The following is a 24,233-nucleotide window of genomic DNA, read 5'->3' as shown; positions in this document are numbered from 1 at the left end:
GTCTGCTCCAGATTCAAAAATGGCTTTCTCCCAGGATATCCCTCTCTAGGCTTCAGCTTCTTTCCAAAATATCACTCTCAGCTGTTCTTGGGGTGTTGTCCTCTCTTAGCTTCTCCAGAGCAAAAGTCTGCTTTCAAAGGCCATCTCCAAAATGTCTCTGTAAGCTGAAGCTCCTCTCTCAGCTACTGTGCATTCTTCAAAGTGTCCCTCTTGGCTGTATCAAGCTCACTCCTTCTGTCTGAGCTTAAATAGTGCTCTAGCAAAATAATCAAGGTGCAGGCTGAATGGGTGGGGCCACACCTCCATAGAAATTATCCAATGAAAGATCTCGCCCACAGTTGAATGATCACATCTCCACAGAAACATCCAATCAAAAGTCTCCAACCCAATCAACACCAATACATTTCCTGCCCACACAAGACTGCATCAAAGATAACGGCGTTTTGGGGGACACAATACATTCACAACAATTAACTGCTGCCACATGGCTTCTGCCAACTCGGGATCTGATTATCCCCATTGTGTTTAAGGATTCCACTCAGTGATAGCAGTTCCCACAGTAACATCTGACCTCCAGAGAAGGGTGACTACAGAACTCTTCAGGGATGATGGAGCTAGTCTCATAAATTTATTCCTCACAGTCCAGGTAAAAGGTGTATCCTCTGGACATTCCTGGGGTGTGGGAGCAGGTCTTCTGTGATAAATCCACTCTAACATTCCAATCTCTCTATGCCTTTGGATCCCCTCCTCTACATTATATCAGGGCAGTTCTGGCATTCGACCTTAGGTAATGTCGGCTACCTTTTGATCTGTTTCAGCCAAACAAACTAACGCCCTTTCTAACCCCTCGAGCTAAAACAATGAATGCAGGATCTCTGCTTAGTGGTCCCACATTAATAAATTCAGCCTGATTCAACTTTATATTTCTTCCCCCATTATCCTACACCCTTAACATCCATTTCCACATGTATTCCCGATTTCTCTATATATAAATTGGAAAACTCACGCAGTTTTTCTGGAGTATAGCTCAATTCCTCTTGGGTCACACTTTGTACCTCACCCTTCAGGGCCTGCTGGGACTTTAGTCTAGTTATAGGTCTTGAAGAAAAGAGTAGTGGTGGTGGTGGGTCATGTCTATTGCAGTTTCACCTGGTGAAACAGGATTACGCTCCCTAGATAGAGGAGTGTGGGCTGCTTCCTCAGGGGAGGTGATTTCAGGTTTAGCAGGCACTGAAAGATTAATCTCTAGGTGGAGGCTGGATGGCAAGCTCCTTAGGGCAGACTGGTGGTCCTTCAAGGCAGGCTGGAGGTTGGGTAGCTGTCTCCTCAGGGCAGACTGGAGGTGGTGGGGGAGGGGGGGCAGTTTCCTCACGGCAGACCATTACAGGTATACCCAGCAAAGACTCAGCAGAATCCAGGGTTCCAATGTCCCTACTGCCATCATTATCAACCTCCCCATCCCAATTTTCAGGATCCCATTCTTTTCCAATCAATGCCTTTACTTTAACAGCAGATACCCTGCAAGTTTGAGATTTTAGTTTATGTTGTAAATCTGCTACTCGCACAAAGAGACTCTGGGTCTGGTTTTCAGAGATCTCAAGTCTGTAGCCACAGGAAATAATATTTTCTTTCAGGGCACAACATAGAAACTTTTACAACTTTCATATGGCATTTAAGTAGCAAATATGAGGCCTTCAGCTCATCCCACAGTCTGTGCTAATTTGTTACATAGCAATATAAAACTAAAACACTTTATCTTGAGATCTCTTCTTCACAGTGTAGGACAAAACACTGGAGAATAAAAGTTTTGATGACACTTGTTCTCTGCATTTCAGGAATGTGCCAAAGTAAAAGCACCCACAGATCAAATCACTGGAAGATTTCCAGGCTTCAACATCTACTGCTTGGATTACAGTATCTACAGGCAATCTCAAAAATCAACAAGCACTCAATTCCATCAAGCTCCTTATTTGGTTTCTAATTATTTTACTAAATATAACCTTTTTTCTAACTATAGTCAGTCAATTTTTAAACAACATAGTGATTAGCAGTATTAGACAACTCTGTAATGTGTGTTCCAGGAAATGTTTTGAAAATATGTGATTATTTTATTTTCATAATAGAAATTTTGTGTTTAACCTCTGAAATGCTGGCTCAATCTTGATTTTGTCTCTTCTCCCTCTTGAGCCTCTCATACAATTTCACCCACTCCCTTGGTATCCACAGCAGAAAAGCTTGTATTTCCAAATTTCTAACTCTGGCTCTAGTCTTTCTCCCCAAATGTTGATCCATTTAATCACCTGTTCATTGAATTCTACCTGGATATCTTAGTCATGTCATAGTGGACTGTACTAGTTTTCTAGAGTTGCTGTAAAAAGTTACTAAGAACTGGGTGGCTTAAAACAACAGAAATTTATTCTCTCAGGCTAGAAGTCTGAATTCAAGGTATTTGCAGGGCCATGGTCCCTCCAAAGACCCTATGGAAGAATGTTTCCTTGCCTCTTGTAGCTTCTAGTGGTTGTTTGACAATCTTTGGTGACCCTTGGCTTGAGACAGCCTAACTCCAGTCTCTACCTCTGTTTTCCTTCTCTATCTGTGTGCTCTGCATCTTTGCATGACTTTCTCTTCTCTGTCTGTAGCTAAATTTCCTTCTTCTACATAAGGGAAAATGTCATTGGATTAGGGCCCACACTAATCCCATATGACTTCATCTTAATTTAAATGATTACTTTTGCAAAGACCCTCCAAGTAAGGTCACAGTCACAGGTACTGGAGATTAGGATATGAACAAATGTTTTGGGGGGACGCAACTTAACCCACCACATGGAGAGATCCCAAACCAAATTTGTTCTGGTAGCCCCCTACTTCCTATTTTGCCCACCAAACTCTCCCCATTCCCTCCCCATCTCAACATCCTCCTCTTTCCATATTTTTCTAGCTGATCTGTCAAGTTAAAAAACTGAGTGACAAGTTCAACTTTACCCTTTCCTTCAGCCATGATGCCATAAAGTCCATTGACTACGCCTTTCACACTCTCCAAGCCACCCCCTTTTCCTCATTCATACAGTACTTCCCTTTCACCTAGTCTGTTGCAGTGGTCCCTTAATGGTCTCCCTGCCTCCTGTTTCTCACCTCCAAACATGCCATATCCTGTTGAGCATATTACCTGGCCTGCTGCTACTTACAAGGCAAAGTCCTAAGTTCTTCCGATGCCACATAAGGCCTTTTCATGATTGATCCCAACATACCACTCCAGCCTCTCCCTTCTCAGACCTTAAAGCGCAGCAAACCCTGCCCTTCACACCATTCCCCATACATCCCATCACCTTTAATGCTTCAAAAAAAAAAAAAAAACACTACATAGCCCTGGGTAACTTTACATAAGCTGTTCCATTGGCCTAGAAGGTCCATCTGCCCCACACACACCCTTTAAAAACTCACATCATTTAACAACCAGCTCAAATATCACCTCCTGTCTTAGTCTGGGTTCTTCTGAAAGCAGAGCTTGGGACAGGGACTCAGATGCAGGTGATTTAACTGGGAAGTAATCACAGAAGCAGGAATGGGTAGTGGGAAGAATGAAAAAAAAATAAAACCATATTATGAAAGGCAATGCCAGGACCTCTGAAAACCACACAGAATGCCTCTATGAATTGTCCATCCAGGAAGACAATGGGACACTTATCTATTGGCTTCTATCCCTCATAAATAGGAGTTTGCCCCGGGGGGCACTGACTACTTGCACAATTCCAAACTAAACTTCCAGGTCCTGTCTCTCCAGAGAAACCCTCAAACAAAAAAGCTGAGAGGCACAGCTCAAACTCTTGAGAGTCAGAGCTATCCACTGGAAGACTGAATCAGAGGGGGGTGAAGTGGATGTGAAGAAGGGCACTCAAAGCATCTTCTACACATTCTACTCCTCCAAAGTGTACTCCCAAAGCCCTCTATGCTTAGCCCCTTTAAAGTGCTCACTAGAGTTTGTGTAATTTACTGCTCTATTGCCCCCATTAGGCTCTGAGCTCCTGGAGGTTACATCCTGCTAGAAGAGCAGCAGGCCCGTATTAGGATTCCTCAAATGTGTTTCACAAATGAATCAATCAATAAGCTTATCCTAAGCTGTGTCTGGTACTAAACTACTAATTCCATATATTTTGGACACAAATAAATAGATAAGATACCAACTCGTTAACATGAATTTTAAGTTCTGCATCCCTAAGCTGTCAAATATATGACTTTCAACTCAATTCAAAGATGCTACATTAAAATTGTTTTCTTCCTTGCCTTTGTAATTTAAGAAGTCATAAGTAGAATCAAGGTGGGCGGGGCAAGATGGCGGACTGGTGAGCTGTATGTTTTAGTTACTCCACCAGGAATGTAGGTAGTAAGCCAGGAACTGCATGGACTGGACACCACAGAGCAATCTGACTTTGGGCATACTTCATACAACACTCATGAAAACGTGGAACTGCTGAGATCAGTGAAATCTGTAAGTTTTTGTGGCCAGGGGACCCGCACACCTCCCTGCCAGGCTCAGTCCCATGGGATGAGGGGCTGTCAGCTCCGGGAAGGAGAAGGGAGAACTGCAGTGGCAGCTCTTATCGGAAACTCATTCTACTGATCCAAACTCCAACCACAGATAGACTGAGACCAGACACCACAGAATCTGAGAGCAGCCAGCCCAGCAGAGAGGAGACAAGCATAGAAAAAAACAGCATGAAAAACTCCAAAATAAAAGCAGAGGATTTTTGGAGTTCTGGTGAACATAGAAAGGGGAAGGGAAGAGCTCAGGCCCTGAGGCTCATATGCAAATCCCAAAGAAAAGCTGATCTCTCTGCCCTGTGGACCTTTCCTTAATGGCCCTAATTGCTTTGCCTCTTAGCATTTCAATAACCCATCAGATCTGTGAGGGAGGCCCCCTTTTTTTTTTTTTAATCCTTTTTTCTTTTTCTAAAACAATACTCTAAGAAGCCCAATACAGAAAGCTTCAAAGATTTGCAATTTGGGCAGGTCAAGACAAGAGCAGAACTAAGAGACCTCTGAGACAAAAGGCAATAATCCAGTGGCTGAGAAAATTCACTAAACACCACAACTTCCCAAGAAAAAGGGGGGGTCCGCTCACAGCCATCATCCTGGTGGACAGGAAACACTCCTGCCCATCGCCAGCCCCATAGCCCAGAACTGCCCCAGGCAACCCAGTGTGACGGAAGCGCTTCAAATAACAGGCACACACCACAAAACTGGGCGTGGACATTAGCCTTCCCTGCAACCTCAGCTGATTGTCCCAGAGTTGGGAAGGTGGAGCAGTGTGAATTAACAAAGCCCCATTCAGCCATCATTTCAGCAGACTGGGAGCCTCCCTACCCAGCCCAGCAGCCCAGAACTGTCCTGGGGGGACGGCACTCACCTGTGACATAGCACAGTCATCCCTCAACAGAGGACCCGGGGTGCACGGCCTGGAAGAGGGGCCCACTTGCAAGTCTCAGGAGCCATACGCCAATACCAAGGACTTGTGGGTCAGTGGCAGAGACAAACTGTGGCAGGACTGAACTGAAGGATTAGACTATTGCAGCAGCTTTAAAACTCTAGGATCACCAGGGAGATTTGATTGTTAGGGCCACCCCCCCTCCCTGACTGCCCAGAAACACGCCCCATATACAGGGCAGGCAACACCAACTACACACGCAAGCTTGGTACACCAATTGGACCCCACAAGACTCACTCCCCCACTCACCAAAAAGGCTAAGCAGGGGAGAACTGGCTTGTGGAGAACAGGTGGCTCGTGGACGCCACCTGCTGGTTAGTTAGACAAAGTGTACTCCACGAAGCTGTAGATCTGATAAATTAGAGATAAGGACTTCAATTGGTCTACAAATCCTAAAAGAACCCTATCAAGTTCAGCAAATGCCACCAGGCCAAAAACAACAGAAAATTATAAAGCATATGAAAAAACCAGACGATATGGACAACACAAGCCCAAGCACCCAAATCAAAAGATCAGAAGAGACACAGCACCTAGAGCAGCTACTCAAAGAACTAAAGATTGCCGAGGGCCAGCCTCAGCAACAGTCAGGGTACTGATGGGGGGATGGAGTTGGTGAAGGAAGGAGACAAACACCTTGTTGTGTCCAGGTATGAAGATGGAATCTTCGACCAAGGAGAGCATCAGAGGTTTATTTTTATAATTTTCTTTAACATACACACTAGCATTCAGGCATACAATACTAGAATAGTTTGGCTAAATTTCAGACATTATCTATTCTTACACAGTGATCAATGGGCTAGCAGGGACAGACTCCCTGAAGCGTAGCAAGACAGTCTTCGGGCACAGGCATAACAGTTCCTATTATTTAGCACCAAGCATTCTATAACTATTTTTTGTGTTCATGTTTTTGAATCTGTTAATCATTACCTTTTTGTTTCTTCTAGCTAACTCTTTCAAAGCTTGGGAAGGGGTATTTCTGCCTAGTTGACAGATGGCCAGTGGGAGTGAGCAGAAAGGATGACCTAATTGTCTTCTAAGAAAGGAGCAGGCATTTTCACTTACGCTGAAGCTAATGCAGGGTAAGCCGCTGACTTATTAATGTAGCTAGGTGTGGGAGCATTCCACCACCACAGAGCCCAAATGAGAAAAAGAGGCAGTATGCATATGAGAAACATGTAAGAAACAGCATAAGAAACATATAAGAAACAGCAGCAAGAAACAAATTCCTTTTAGTCAGGAGTCATAGGTGCCACTCGATACTCCGCCTTGCAGAACGGTTACCATGACATGTACTGAAGGCCCAGGGACCGTGCCACTAGGCCGACTGCCGGGTGCTGAATTGGCTGCCCACAAAAAATGAACAATGAGACCACAGTACGGGATACAAAGGATATCAAGAAGACCCTAGAAGAGCATAAAGAAGACATTGCAAGAATAATAAAAAAATAGATGATGTTATGGAAATTAAAGAAACTGTTCACCAAATTAAAAAGATTCTGGACACTCATAGTACAAGACTAGAGGAAGCTGAACAACGAATCAGTGACCTGGAAGATGACAGAATGGAAAATGAAAGCATAAAAGAAAGAATGGGGAAAAAAATTGAAAAAAATCGAAACGGACCTCAGGGATATGATAGATACTATAAAACGTCCAAATATAAGACTCATTGCTTTTCCAGAAGGGGAAGAAAAGGGTAAAGGTCTAGGAAGAGTATTCAAAGAAATTGTTGGGGAAAACTTCCCAAATCTTCTAAACAACATAAATACACAAATCATAAATGCTCAGCAAACTCCAAATAGAATAAATCCAAATAAACCCACTCTGAGACATATTCTGATCACACTGTCAAACACGGAAGAGAAGGAGCAAGGTCTGAAAGCAGCAAGAGAAAAGCAATTCACCACATTCAAAGGAAACAGCATAAGACTAAGTAGTGACTACTCAGCAGCCACCATGGAGGCGAGAAGGCAGTGGCACGATATATTTAAAATTCTGAGTGAGAAAAATTTCCAACCAAGAAGGCTTTATCCAGCAAAGCTCTCCTTCAAATTTGAGGGAGAGCTTAAATTTTTCACAGACAAACAAATGCTGAGAGAATTTGCTAACAAGAAACCTGCCCTACTGGAGATACTAAAGGGAGACCTACAGACAGAGAAACAAAGAAAGGACAGAGAGACTTGGAGAAAGGTTCAGTACTAAAGAGATTTGGTATGGGTACATTAAAGGATATTAATAGAGAGAGGGGAAAAATATACAGGACAAACATAAACCAAAGGATAAGATGGCTGATTCAAGAAATGCCTTCACGGTTATAACATTGAATGTAAATGGATTAAACTCCCCAATTAAAAGACATAGATTCGCAGAATGGATCAAAAAAAATGAACCATCAGTATGTTGCATACAAGAGACTCATCTTAGACGCAGGGACACAAAGAAATCGAAAGGGAAAGGATGGAAAAAAATATTTCATGCAAGCTACAGCCAAAAGAAAGCAGGTGTAGCAATATTAATCTCAGATAAAATAGACTTTAAATGCAGGGATGTTTTGAGAGACCAAGAAGGCCACTACATACTAATAAAAGGGGCAATTCAACAAGCAGAAATAACAATCATAAATGTCTATGCACACAATCAAGGTGCCACAAAATACATGAGAGAAACACTGGCAAAACTTAAGGAAGCAATTGAAGTTTCCACAATAATTGTGGGAGACTTCAACACATCACTCTCTCCTATAGATAGATCAACCAGACAGAAGACCAATAAGGAAATTGAAAACCTAAACAATCTGATAAATGAATTAGATTTAACAGACATCTACAGGACATTACATCCCAAATCACCAGGATACACATACTTTTCTAGTGCTGACGGAACTTTCTCCAGAATAGATCATATGCTGGGACATAAAACAAGCCTCAGTAAATTTAAAAAGATTGAAATTATTCAAAGCACATTCTCTGATGAAATGGAATACAATTAGAAGTCAATAACTATCAGAGACTTAGAAAATTCACAAATACCTGGAGGTAAAACAACACACTCCTAAACAATCAGTGGGTTAAAGAAGAAATAGCAAGAGAAATTGCTAAATATATAGAGATGAATGAAAATGAGAACACAACATACCAAAACCTATGGGATGCAGCAAAAGCAGTGCTGAGGGGGAAACTTATAGCACTAAATGCATATATTAAAAAGGAAGAAAGAGCCAAAATCAAAGAACTAATGGATGAACTGAAGAAGCTAGAAAATGAACAGCAAACCAATCCTAAACCAAGTAGAAGAAAAGAAATTACAAGGATTAAAGCAGAAATAAATGACATAGAGAACAAAAAAACAATAGAGAGGATAAACAACACCAAAAGTTGGTTCTTTGAGAAGATCAACAAGATTGACAAGCCCCTAGCTGGAATGACAAAATCAAAAAGAGAGAAGACCCATATAAACAAAATAATGAATGAAAAAAGGTGACATAACTGCAGATCTGGAAGAAATTAAAAAATTATAAGAGGATACTATGAACAACTGTATGGCAACAAACTGGATAATGAAGAGGAAATGGACAATTTCCTGGAAACATATGAACAACCTAGACAACTAGAGAAGAAATAGAAGACCTCAATCAACAAATCACAAGCAAAGAGATCCAATCAGTCATCAAAAATCTTCCCACAAATAAATGCCCAGGGCCAGATGGCTTCACAGGGGAATTCTACCAAACTTTCCAGAAAGAACTGACACCAATCTTACTCAAACTCTTTCAAAACATTGAAGAAAATGGAACACTACCTAACTCATTTTATGAAGCTAACATCAATCTAATACCAAAACCAGGCAAAGATGTTACAAAAAAGGAAAACTACAGGCCAATCTCCCTAATGAATATAGATGCAAAAATCCTCAACAAAATACTTGCAAAACGAATCCAAAGACACATTTAAAAAATCATAAACCATGACCAAGTGGGGTTCATTCCACGCATGCAAGGATGGTTCAACATAAGAAAATTAATCAATGTATTACAACACATTAACAATTCAAAAGGGAAAAATCAAATGATCATCTCAATAGATGCTGAAAAAGCATTTGACAAAATTCAACATCCGTTTTTGACAAAAACACTTCAAAAGGTAGGAATTGAAGGAAACTTCCTCAATATGATAAAGAGCATATATGAAAAACCCACAGACACCATAGTACTCAATGGTGAGAGACTGAAAGCCTTCCCTCTAAGATCAGGAACAAGACAAGGATGCCCGCTGTCATCACTGTTATTCAACATTGTGCTGGAAGTGCTAGCCAGGGCAATCTGGCAAGACAAAGAAATAAAAGGCATCCAAATTGGAAAAGAAGAAGTAAAACTGTCATTGTTTGCAGATGATATGATCTTATATCTGGAAAACCCTGAGAAATCGACGATACAGCTACTAGAGCTAATAAACAAATTTAGCAAAGTAGCAGGATACAAGATTAATGCACATGAGTCAGTAATGTTTCTATATGCTAGAAATGAACAAATTGAAGAGACACTCAAGAAAAACATATCATTTTCAATAGCAACTAAAAAAATCAAGTACCTAGGAATAAACTTAACCAAAGATGTAAAAGACCTATACAAAGAAAACTACATAACTCTACTAAAAGAAATAGAAGGGGACCTTAAAAGATGGAAAAATATTCCATGTTCATGGATAGGAAGGCTAAATGTCATTAAGATGTCAATTCTACCCAAACTCATCTACAGATTCAATGCAATCCCAATCAAAATTCCAACAACCTACTTTGCAGACTTGGAAAAGCTAGTTATCAAATTTATTTGGAAAGGGAAGATGCCTTGAATTGACAAAGACACTCTAAAAAAGAAAAACGAAGTGGGAGGACTTACACTCCCTGACTTTGAAGCTTATTATAAAGCCACACTTGTCAAAACAGCATGGTACTGGCACAAAGATAGACATATAGATCAATGGAATCGAATTGAGAATTCAGAGATAGACCCCCAGATCTATGGCCGACTGATCTTTGATAAGGCCCCCAAAGTCACTGAACTGAGTCATAATGGTCTTTTCAACAAACGGGGCTGAGAGAGTTGGATATCCATATCCAAAAGAATGAAAGAGGACCCCTACCTCACACCCTACACAAAAATTCACTCAAGACGGATGAAAGATCTCAATATAAAAGAAAGTACCATAAACTCCTAGAAGATAATGTAGGAAAACATCTTCAAGACCTTGTATTAGGCGGCCATTTCCTAGACTTTATACCCAAAGCACAAGCAACAAAAGAAAAAATAGATAAATGGGAACTCCTCAAGCTTAGAAGTTTCTGCACCTCAAAGGAATTTCTCAAAAAGGTAAAGAGGCAGCCAACTCAATGGGAAAAAATTTTTGGAAACCATGTATCTGACAAAAGACTGATACCTTGCATATATAAAGAAATCCTACAACTCAATGACAATAGTACAGACAGCCCAATTATAAAATGGGCAAAAGACATGAAAAGATAGTTCTCTGAAGAGGAAATACAAATGGCCAAGAAACACATGAAAAAATGTTCAGCTTCACTAGCTATTAGAGAGATGCAAATTAAGACCACAATGAGATACCATCTAACACCTATTAGAGTGGCTGCCATTAAACAAACAGGAAACTACAAATGCTGGAGGGGATGTGGAGAAATTGGAACTCTTATTCATTGTTGGTGGGACTGTATAATGGTTCAGCCACTCTGGAAGTCAGTCTGGCAGTTCCTTAGAAAACTAGATATAGAGTTAACATTCGATCCAGTGATTGTACTTCTCGGTATATACCCGGAAGATCGGAAAGCAGTGACACGAACAGATATCTGCACGCCAATGTTCATAGCAGCATTATTCACAATTGCCAAGAGATGGAAACAACCCAAAGGTCCTTCAACAGATGAGTGGATAAATAAAATGTGGTATATACACACAGTGGAATACTACGCGGCAGTAAGAAGGAACGATCTCGTCAAACATATGACAACATGGATGAACCTTGAAGACATAATGCTGAGCGAAATAAGCCAGGCACAAAAAGAGAAATATTATATGCTACCACTAATGTGAACATTGAAAAATGTAAAACAAAAGGTTTATAATGTACAATGTAGGGGAATTAGCAATAGAGAGCAATTAAGGAAGGGGGAACAATAATCCAAGAAGAACAGATAAGCTATTTAACGTTCTGAGGATGCCCAGGAATGACTATGGTCTGTTAATTTCTGATGGATATAGTAGGAACAAGTTCACAGAAATGTTGCTATATTAGGTAACTTTCTTGGGGTAAAATAAGAACAGGTTGGAAGTAAAGCAGTTATCTTAGGTTAGTTGTCTTTTTCTTACTCCATTGTTATGGTCTCTTTGAAATGTTCTTTTATTGTATGTTTTTTTATATATATTTTTTTCATACAGTTGATTTAAAAAAGAAAAAAAACTTAAAAGAAAAAAAAAAAAAGCAAAGAAAAAAATATGTAGTGCCCCCTTGAGGAGCCTGTGGAGAATGCAGGGGTATTGGCCTACCCCACCTTGATGGTTGCTAACATGACCACAGACATAGGGGACTGGTGGTTTGATGGGTTGAGCCCTCTACCATAGGTTTTACCCTTGGGAAGACGGTTGCTGTAAAGGAGAGGCGAGGCCTCCCTATAATTGTGCCTAAGAGCCTCCTCCCGAATGCCTCTTTGTTGCTCAGAAGTGGCTCTGTCTCTCTAGCTAAGCCAACTTGAAAGGTGAAATCACTGCCCTCCCCACTACGTGGGATCAGACACCCAGGGGAGTGAATCTCCCTGGCAACGTGGAATATGACTCCCGGGGAGGAATGTAGACCTGGCATCGTGGGACGGAGAACATCTTCTTGACCAAACGGGGGATGTGAAAGGAAATGAAATAAGCTTCAGTGGCAGAGAGATTCCAAAAGGAGCCGAGAGGTCACTCTGGTGGGCACTCTTACGCACAATTTAGACAACCCTTTTTAGGTTCTAAAGAATTGGGGTAGCTGGTGGTGGATACCTGAAACTATCAAACTACAACCCAGAACCCATGAATCTCAAAGACAAATGTATAAAAATGGAGCTTATGAGGGGTGACAATGGGATTGGGAAAGCCGTAAGGACCACACTCCACTTTGTCTAGTTTATGGATGGATGAGTAGAAAAATAGGGGAAGGAAACAAACAAACAGACAGACAAAGGTACCCAGTGTTCTTTTTTACTTCAATTGCTCTTTTTCACTTTAATTATTATTCTTGTTATTTTTGTGTGTGTGCTAATGAAGGTGTCAGGGATTGATTTAGGGGATGAATGTACAACTATGTAATGGTACTGTGAACAATCGAATGTACGATTTGTTTTGTATGACTGCGTGGTATGTGAATATATCTCAATAAAATAAAGATTAAAAAAAAAACAACAATGGAAAAAAAGTCAAAAAAAAAAAAGTCATAAGTAAAGGAGACAGACATAGCAATGTCCTCTAGGCTGAAGGAATTAAATATACATATATTTTTAAGTCACAATTCAATAACTATATATTTTTAAGTCACAATTCAATAACTATTATATTTCTTTAAAATCTGTTTCTATAAATTTGATCAATAAAAAGTTACCTTTAAAATAATTTAAACAAGAGGCTATATTTTTTCTATTCCAGACTTATTCACATTAACTTGAAAGATTTATTTTTGAACATTCTTCTCCACTTGCTTGATGTACTCTGACATAAATTCAATACAAATATGGGTGGTTGTTCAAAGGAGCAGCCTAGAAAGGTTAATTGGCTGATCACAATAACAGCCTCATCCTAATTCCAGGCAGCTCTCATCCCTAAAATAATCAGGTTCACAAATTCTTATAAATTTAAAATAGAATTCCAGTGCTTTGACTGAGTGTGCCAGTTTGCATTATTTTTTCATTTTATAAGATTTATGGCTGGGGAAAATGTGCATTGCACACAAATACACAACTCATAATCTTTACAGCTTAATTTAAAATTATTGTGTAGCTGTTGACTTTTGGTAAAATTAGACATTCCATTCAACAACTATTTGTTGAACACACACCAAGGGCTGGCACTGCACTGAGGGTTGTATTAATTTTTAAGCGCAGGGAACCATTCTGTCATTTCTAACTCCAACAGTCCACCAGTGTTCTAATACCTTATAACCAAATTCTCCTGGAAAGTCAAGTTTGTTCCATTTTTAGCAAAGCTAAATGATATCCCATTAATTATGTAAACACCTAAAACAAGGATTTTTTTTTCCTGCAAGGAGGTTTGCCATCTGTTAAAACTGATAGTCACTACAATTTTAACCCATGACTGTACTGTTACATTTCACTTCTAACCTGTTCTTTTCTTTGCCCAGTATGTCTTTTGCCGTACCCCTCACCATAAATTTGAATTCAGTCCCAGCAAGTCAGTTGCAAAATATTAGCACTAGAAAGCAACAACAATTCAGTTTATCTCACACACTCTGCAAAGAGAAATGATCTTCTAACACTGCACAAAATATGTGACTTTTAGTACAATATTTGCCAATGTTGTTTACACTCCTTGTTTTGATTAAACTAGATATTACAAATATCATTGTTCTTTAGCTCCAGGACTAAATAATTCATGCCACATCTGAGCAAAAGAAAAGCACATCATCTCACTTTATCACATCAAGGTAGGCATCTGAGTTTCACTGGATTCACTTGGAGCAGTGATCGCCTTCTCAGGATGGTTCAGACTGACTCCAGAAAGAATGACTTTAACCACATGGAATTATTTCACTAATGAACAAAGCCAGGTCTATAATTCTATGGTTAGATATAACAAACGGCACCATCTCTCAAACTAATAGGTCTTAACTTCTGCAGTTACTTGAGTCTAAGAGCCCAGATGAATTTAATCCACCCGTAATTATTAGCTAAGGGATTCAGTAGACCGGAAGGTTCATATTAGGTTTCACAATTCCCTGTGAATGGATACAGAAGAAAAGGCAGAAGAAACAGAAGCATCTTGGTTACCTCAAACTTCATCCTGAACATGGTATTTCCCTTTGGTGGCTTCATTGGTGACGAAAACATGAAAATTGAAGTTGTTGTGAAAAGCAAAGGAAAAACTGAGGCAATTCGTGGCCAACTAAAATTGTGTGGGTCTTTAACAGTGCTTTGTGATTTGCTTGGGGAAGAGACAGGGCTAAGTGGATGGTAGGGATAGAAAGTAAGGAGAGAAAGACTTAATTGTAACTTAATACTATTCTTTGTATTATTTTTGTAATAGGAAAAAAAATTTTAAAGTTTCTGACTTTAATACATTGATGATTCAAAAACATTTTTTATGAGAGAAATTGTGGGTTTATAGAACAAGCATGCATAAAATACAGGATTCCCACATACCACCTTATTATTAACAAGTTGCACTGTTGTCATACATGTGTTACAGTTGATGAAAGCACAATTTTATAAATGTACTATTAACTAGAGTTCACTGTTTATGCTGTGCAAATCCATGGATTTTTTAAAACTTTTTATTCTAGTAACATATATACAACCTAACATTTTCCTTTTTAACCACAAATACATAGTGTTGTTAATTACACTCACAGTGTTGTGCTACCATCACCACTATCCATTACCAAAACTTTCATCCCAAATAGAAACTCTATACATTTTAAGCCCTAATTCTCTATTCCTTACATTTTTATTAAACATGCATGGCAAAACAAAACAAAAAATGACAAGACTGCTGTTATCCTTAACCAAAATTTTGGGAAAATATCTAAGAAGTAAGTAATATTGAGTAATATCATAGTGGATTTTGGCATTAGACAAATGTCAAACACATATTAAAAACCCGCAGGCTGTTTTAAAACTCACTGAGCCTCAGTTTCCTTGTTTGTAAAATGAGGACATCAATAACTATCTCATGCTATTGCTGTAAGAATTAAATGAGATAATGATGTAGAATTACTTAGTACAGTATGTTGCATATTGTAAGAACAAAACAAATGTAGATATATTCCGAAAATTATGTTCTATTCTTAGGTATATGTTGAGGTACCAAAAATCTTCTGTTTATTTTTGTAGAGAGTAAAGCAAGATAACTACCCATCAGAACTGAATGTTTAATAGAGTTTCTGAAGGTAGACTGCAGTATCCTTTCATCTTAAAGAAAACTGAGAAAAAAAGAAAACTAAAGTTAGAGGCCAGTTCCTGTCTCTCAATTACAGAAGGTCCAAAAATGAAAATCTGAATAAGACAATAAATCAGTGGATGAGATAAATGAAAAAAAAATGTTTATAAAGCACTTGGCTCAGTGTCTAACACTAAGCACTCATCAATGGTGGCTATTTTTATTATTTCATTTTTCTCATTCACATCTGGAAAAATTTACTGGAAAAATATCAAATAAAACTTAATATTTTCACCCATTTTCCCTCTTATTGGCAGTTGCACAAGAAAACTATTCCATAGAGTATGAACCAAAATTAAACTCATTTAAAATGAACATTAAAATTGGACTTCTTCCTATAACTGAAGGAGCTGGACTAAATAAGAGTTCAAGAAAACAATTCTAGAAGTGAGAACCCATCAGATAATAAACAGATAAAGAATGCTTTCTAAGGCAATCTGCATCTAAACACTAAGGAGTAAGGATTTCAACCAAAACTTCCTATCAGAAGTGGAAATCATTGTCCCAAAGGACCCAACTCAAAAAAAGAGCTAGTTTCATCAACAAATTGAGGGATAATTAGTAGAAAGATAATATTACCCTCTGGCTAAGTAGGAAGTTTAGAGCAGCTATTCTAACTCAACAGACAGGAGAGGGCTTTGAAGAGATATTAGACTAAGAAAAGATTCCATGTTGATCTCATCATTGTTCAGAAGCTAATAGTCATGGAATTTTTTTCAAATAACCCTCAAAATGTGATATGGTATCTAGCTACCAAGGAAAAATATGACTCATTGTGTATCAGTTTGGCTGGAAAAAAGGATGAATTAAATGTATTATCATCAGGAAAAAGAAAATGAATTGGACAATGAAATTATTTTCAAATCCAGTCTATGACTTTTAATGCTCACTATCTCACTTTTGTGATATAGAAGGAGACAAAGAACTAATTTTAAAACACATAAGCCTGCAATATAATATAATGGTTTAGCTTATGGCCTCAGGAGTCAGATGATCCAAATGTGAGATCTGCTACATCACCTTGAGCAGGTGATGCACTCAGAGCAGTGCCTGGCAATGCCCAATAAATTTTAGCTATTATTACTATCATTATTAACAAATAGAAAACACAGTTGTGTCAATGATATTTGGACTTACATTTTCCCCCTAGGAAAAACATTAGATGCATTTTATTATGAATATGCCCAGAGAAAGGAAATGACACCATCAGGAGAGGCTTCATCCCCAGGTATTAAGGAATGATTCAATAACAGTTTCCACAATCTTTAGCATAAAGAGAATCCACTACGCTGCCCAAAGGAAACACTTCAACTAAAATATTACGGTAAACATTTCATTTGACTCCCAATTTCTCAAATTTAGGGTTGTCCTTTACCAAGTAATGAATAACCAGGCATTTCCTGGCATGGGTGGGATACAACTCTGTGGCACACACAGGAATTTGCCCATTTACCCACAATCTCTTGCCAAGACAAGAGACTCTCAGCCACAAATCCTGCCATCCCTCTGGCTGCAATCATGAATGACAGCCTTGGGAATATATCTCCTGCTCAAAGTAAAGAACTCAAAGCAAACACTGCATAGTCCAAGAAGCACAAAGCACATCATTCCCACAGAGAATGCAAACCCTCAAGCGCTGATTCATTTCTGTTAATTAACAAGTTCAGGTAAAAGATGTCCAAAACTTTAAAAATATGTTAATTAAACCCTGATGAAGGAAATCATTTAATGATTTTTAACTGAAAAGGAAAACCATTCACATTTGCCTTAATACTGCCCAGTGCCTATTGCAAAGGCCTTAAAAATTATCTATTTGAATATTGCCCCCACGTGAAAATGGCTTTGAGATGTCTTCTGTATTCTTTGCTGGGCCTGAAAAGAAATCACTGCATTACCTTGCATTGGCTCTTAGAGTCATTAGCCTCAGACAGCACCATCATTTAAGAAATTTATCATCAGCACTGTCCTTCGCACAATGTATTAGTGCAATACATTATAAGAGCACCTCACTCTGAAGATGTATGGCTCCAAAGATGGCAACATCTGGGGATGAATGGGTCTAAGAATAGATGTGGTATAGGAGAGTAAAAGTATAGATCTAACTTGGCTGTGTTATTCTGAAATAAACCAGTATTTGTTGCTCTCAACAAACTCCTCCAATGTTCATAACAATCTTTAAAACTTCCCTGATTTAAGAAACAATTCTTCATGACATTAAACTAATTTTTTTCAAGACAAAGAGGGAAGGCTTCTAAAATTAGTGGGTTGGTACATTGAAGGATAACCTAGCCTAAGCCTGATGATAAATTTCAATCATGGCTTTCAAGAAAACTCTAATTTAGTCCACCTCTTGCTCACTTAAATTTTTCAGTAGATTCTCCAAAGGAGAGAAAGGAGATTAACGTCTGATGTCTTCAAGGGTATTAGAGCAAAAATTGAGTCACAATTAATTAGTCTATACCAAATTCTAGCTTCCTACATGGCTGATGATACATTTTTTCTGAAACTCAATTCTCCCATTTCCAGTCTTCAAAGTCCAGAATGCTGTTCTCTCTGATGCTTTGCCTAAATAGGATACACATATTTTAGCTAACTACAGAAATAAATCATTATGAAACTTCAACCTTAAAGAAAATCATGGCAAATGAAAATGCCTCAATGGCCTGATTCACGCATGCTAGAGTAATCTGCAGGGTCATAGACTTCTTTGTTAAAATGGGTTTAGAGTGCTCTTATGACAAACTTCCCAGTACAGTTTGGGAACTGGCCCTAATTTCCCATTTTAAGCATTGTGCCTCCAGGAGTCAGTGCTTCTAAAGTCATGCTCCAATCAAACTTCCTACCCTAACCCATCATCCCAAGATGTATCCTTCAACGGAGTTAATCAACATTCTTTACGCTAAGAAAAGGAGACAAGATTGAGAGGATAATTTGCCATGGCTATGAATGCACAATCCCACAATTATATTCAATTAACATATCTCCTCCAAGTGGGTTAACATGCCAAACAACTGGAAATCTTAGTGTGGTAAACTCAGAAGACACCAGCTCCTTTTCCTCCATATTCACCAATACAAATCTCTGAAGACAAAGATTTGGAGCTTTCCTGAGCATCTCTCAATCTTCTACAACATAATCATGTTACATGACCTTAACAAACAAACAATTTTCCGTCCACAGGATGTTGCTGAGAGGGAACAACCTTAGTCTTGACCATCTGTCTGTGATGAGTTGATACATTTTTTAATGAACCTGTAGCACGTCATATTTTAGACTCTGGCAAGGCAATATCCTATTATTTGTTACCAGTTTAAACAACCTAATTTTCCCACTGATTCTCTCATTGGGAAAGAATCAGAAAGGCAGAAAGAAAGAGACACAGAAAAGTCAGAGAGACTGAGAGACAGGAAAAGGCAGAGGGGAGAAAGGAATGAAAAAGGAATATGTAAAAGAAGTAAGTTGGCATTGTGGAAAGATGGCAGAGTAAGAAGCTCCAAAATTAAGTCTCTCCAACAAAACAACTATTAAACAGGCAGGAATTGTCTGAAACAACTATTTTGAAACTCCAGAGCCCAGGAGAACACTGTGAAGATTCCATGGAAGAGCGGGAGGAAGAGATGGGTAAAGTACAGTAAAGACTAGTAAACTGCTCTCTCCACACAATGGTTACCAGCACCCATCCCCCAATCTTATGGCAGGCTGCTGTGGGGTATGGCTCCTGGCTAGCTCGCTGGTGACAGAAAGGGACACAAAAATCCACTTACCCAAGATCATGGGTGGGCATGACTGATTGCTGATTGTGGCTTTTGAATAGCAACTTTCGATTTCTGGGAGCCGGGTGCTGAGGTTATCCATTGTTCCAACCCATCCCAGACAAAGGGTACTGAAGATATTTAAAGATGCTACACTTCCTCAGGCCTGGGATGGACAGTTGCAGAGCTGTATTTTCTGGGCAAGTCAAGAAAGCACAGCTATGGGGAGCCACGGAAGAACCTCCTGGCATCCTTCCTGATGCCCTCCCCAGGGCACTTGGGATCTGATGTGTGCCCACTGCATGGGTGTGTGGGTCCATGGCATTGTTTTTTTAATTCAGTTTTATTGAGATATATTCACACACCATACAATCATCCATGGTGTAGAGTGAACTGCTCACAGTACCATCTTATAGTTGTGCATTCAACACCAGAAAGAATCACAATAAGAATAAAAAAAGAAACAACAACACCCAAATCACACACACCGCCATCCCACCCTATTTTTCATTTACGTTTTGTCCCCATTCTTCTACTCATCCATCCATACACTGGATAAAGGGAGTGTGATCCACAGGGTTTTCACGGTCACACTGTCACCTCTTGTAAGCTACATTGTTATACAATCGTTTTCAAGAGTCCAGACTACTGGGTTGGAATTTGATAGTTTCAGGTATTTACTTCTAGCTATTCCAATAAATCAAAATCTAAGAGGTATTATCTATATAGTGCATAAGAATGTCCACCAGAGTGACCTCTCGACTCCATTTGAAATCTCTCAGCCACTGAAACTTTATTGCGTTTCATTTCGTATCCCCCTTTTGGTCAAGAAGATATTCTCAATCCCATGATGTTGAGTCCAGATTCATCTCCAGAAGTCATATCCTGCACTGCCAGGGAGATTTACACCCCTGGAGTCAGGTCCCATGTAGGGAGGAGGGCAGCGAGATCACCTGCCAAGGTGGCTTAGTTAGAGAGAGAGGGCCACATCTGAGCAACAAACAGGCACTCAAGGGGAGACTCTTAGGCACATTTATAAGCAGCTTTAGCCTCACCTTCCAGCAACAAGCTTCACAGTGGCAAGCCCCAAGACAAAGGGCTCAGCACATCAAGCCATCAGTCCCCAATGTTTGTGAGAACATCAGCAACAGTACAAGTGAGGAAGTCCAACACCTCTGCATTCTCCCCCAGCTCTTCAGGGGAGCCCCAAATATATATTTTTATTCTCCACCCAAATTACTTTAGAATGTGTTGCTATTTCATTCTAATCTATACAGACCTACCATAACTCACTTTCTATTCAAAGTTTCATGTAATTGTAGTGTTTGAACAAACTGACTGTAGAAGTTATATTGTTTAGAAAATATAGATCCTACACCAAATATACATCTCTTCCCTTGGTCTCACATGGAAGTTGAAGTTTGAACACAGTCAGTTTCAACCTTTACCCTTTGGCCCAATTTGCTCTAGTCTTAACCAGATCTGCTTTATTCATATCTCTAATTGAAGTCTGAGCTCTATTTCAGCTTTTCTCTCCTTTTTTTTTTTTTTTTTTTTTTTTTAACAGTTGCTGTATGCGTTACTACTGATATTCATACCTGGCTGGCATTGTTTTGGCCAGGAAAGACTGGGGAAATTCCTCTCCAGTGTGCACCACGCCACCCCACCCCCAAATATGCCCTCCAAGCATATTACAATGAAAGCAATGTAAGAAATTACTGAGACAGTACCTGCTTTAAACACTGGAAAGAGGGAGAAGGTCTGTCTCCTAGGAAATAGAGGGGGCATTCAAATTCCTCTAAACAGGGGAACTCCAAAACAACTAACAAGCACAAGCCCAGGACAAGACACAGGCCCAGAAACACAGGGAAAACCCTGTGCTTTGCATTTGGCTTGGATGGACTTTCCTGATAGGACAGCTGACACTCAAGAAAATATGTCATATCACCAGCTGGTTACAAAATCAAGAAGCAGACATCTCACAGAATAAATTCCAGAGTTAACATTTTAAATTAGAATGTACAGTGTGCAAAAAGAGAGTAAAAAAAATAAATAAACAGGAAATTACAGCCCAAAAGGAAGAGGATAAAATTCTAGAAAACACCAACAAAGACCAGACTCCAGACATACCAAACAAAGGCTTTAAAAAATTTATCTTAAAAATGCTTAAGAGTTGAAAGAGGTGGGATAGGAGAATGTATGACACAAGAGGTAAAGATAAATGTTAAAGACTAGGACTGTATAACTTGGCAAAAACTGGAGTGGCCAATGACTGTTACTAAATGTACAAATATAAAAATGTTTTTACATGTGGGAAAACAAATGTCAACCATGCAGAGTGTTGAAAAAGGGATACTATTTGGGTAAAAACATAATCAAAGCAAGCTGGAGTCTATGGTCAACAGTAACATTGTAATATGCTTCCATTAAATGCAATGAAGGCAATATAACAAAGCTAAGCGTGTGTGAGAGGGGATATAGGGAGGGATATGAGATTCTTGGTAGTGGTGTTGTTTTCTGTCCTATTATATCATATTGTATAACATGCTATTTTTCTTTCTAGCATCTTTTTTATTATTCACTAAAAAAATTAAAAATAAGACTTTCTTTTGTAGCAAAAAAAAAATGCTTAAGAAGAAAAGGAGTGAACTTGTGTAGTATGAAACTGGGTGAACGAACCTTGAGGACATTATGTTGAGTGAAATAAGCAGAAAGAAAACGACAAATACTATAAGGCCTCATTAATATAAACTAATATAAATATATAAACTTCTCTGTAGCACACTATCTAACTTAACCTGTATGGTCAGTTTATTTAAACAACATAATTACATGGAACATAGAATAGGGAATGCAATCTTGTTATTCTGTACAGGTTAATGCGATATCCCAATACATCCCAGAGTGTTTTGAGCAGAAAACAAAAAAGTATTTGCAAAGTTCCTTTGAAGGACTGGGGGAAAGTGTGGAAATATTAAACTTCCCCACCTTGGGAATTTCTGATATTCTTGCAAGCATTAGGGACTCCCAGTTTAATAAGTCAAGCCCTTGATCTTGGGGCTTGCCGTCATGAAACTTATTCCTGCAAGGGAAAAGCTAAACCTACTTATAATTATGCCTAAGAGTCACCCCCAGAGAACCTCTTCTGTTGCTCAGATATGGCTTCTCTCTCTAAGCCAGCTCTGCAAATAAACTCACTACCCTCCTCCCTACATGGGACATGTTTCCCAGGGGTGTAAGTCTCCCTGGCAACATGGGACATGATTCCCAGGGAAGAGCCTGGCCCTGGCATTATGGGATTGAGAAAGCCTCCTGGAACAAAAGAGGGAAAAGAAATAAAATAAAGTTTCAGTGGCTGAGAGATTTCAAATAGAATTGAGAGGTCATTCTGGAGGTTATTCTTATGCATTAAATACATATTCCTTTTTAGTTTCCAGTGTATTAGAATAGCTAGAAGGAAATACCTGAATCTGCTGAACCCTAATCCAGTAGCCTTGATGATGATTGTATAACTATACAGATTTCATCACGTGACTGTCTGGTTGTGAAAACCTTGTGACTGACACTCTCTTTTATCCAGTGTATGGACAGATGAGTAATAAAATAAAGACAAAAATATCTAAATAATAGGGGAGGATAAGGAGTAGGAAACATTTCGGGTGTTCTTATTTATTTTTATTTTCATTTTTTTCTTTACTTTGTAATAATAAAAACATTCTAAAATTGAGGTGATGAATGCATAACTATATGATGATACTGTGAGCCACTGATTGTATACAATGTTGAATTATATGGTGTGACTATATCTCAATAAAATTGTATTTAAAAAAAGACAAAAATAATAGGGGGGATAAACGGTATGGAATGTTGTGGGTGTTCTTTTTTATTTCTTTTTTTAGAGTAATGAAAATGTTCTAAAATTGACTGTGGTGATGAATGCACAACTATATGATGATACTGTGAGCCAGTGAGCACTATGAGAATCTTAGTAAAGAGATAGAAATTTTAAAAGGAATGTGCTGGTTTGAATGTATTATGTCTCCCAGAAAAAGCTGTATTCTTTGATGCAATCTTGTGGGGCAGACATATTAGTGGGGATTAAGTTGGAACGTTTGGATTAGGTTGTTTGCATGGAAATGCACCCCTCCCAACTGTAGGTGATAACTCTAATGAGATAATTTCCATGGAGGCGTGGCCCCACCCATTTAGGATGGGCCTTGATGAGTGGAGCCATATAAATAAGCTGGCAAACAAAAGGAACTCAGTGCAGCTGTGAGTGACATTTTGAAGAGGAGCAAGCTTGCTAGAAAGGAACGTCCTAGGAGAAAGCCATTTTGAAACCAGAACTTTGGAGCAGATGCCAGCCACGTGCCTTCCCAGCTAACAGAGGTTTTCCAGACGCCATTGGCCATCCTCCAGTGAAGGTACCCGATTACTGATGTGTTACCTTGAACACTTTACGGCCTTAAGACTGTAACTGTGTAGCCAAATAAACCCCCTTTTTATAAAAGCCAATCCATCTCTTGTGTTTTGCATTCTGCAGCATTAGCAAACTAGAACACAGAAACAAACAGAACTACTGGAATTGACGACCACAATAACAGAAATGAAATATTTCCAGGAGGGTTTCAACAGCATACTGGAGCTGGCAGAAGAAAGAATCAGTGAACTCAAAGAAAAGACTATTAAAATGAGTCAGGCTGCAGAGCAGAAAGAAAAATGAATTATAAAAAAGAGACAACAGACTTAGAGACCTCTAGGACACCATCAAGCATACTAATATATGCATTAT

The 24,233-nt window shown here is 39.1% G+C and overlaps 1 pseudogene; it reads left to right on the top strand.

The window, feature by feature from the left end:
• LOC119526988 overlaps positions 1 to 24,233 on the top strand; it is a 68,185-nt pseudogene that overhangs the window by 40,389 nt on the left and 3,563 nt on the right.

This window comes from Choloepus didactylus, chromosome 1 (genome assembly GCF_015220235.1).
Source record: "Choloepus didactylus isolate mChoDid1 chromosome 1, mChoDid1.pri, whole genome shotgun sequence".
Classification (NCBI taxonomy): Eukaryota; Metazoa; Chordata; class Mammalia; order Pilosa; family Megalonychidae; genus Choloepus; species Choloepus didactylus.
Note: the sequence above shows the minus strand (reverse complement) of the source record. Positions and strands in the feature narration are given on the sequence as shown.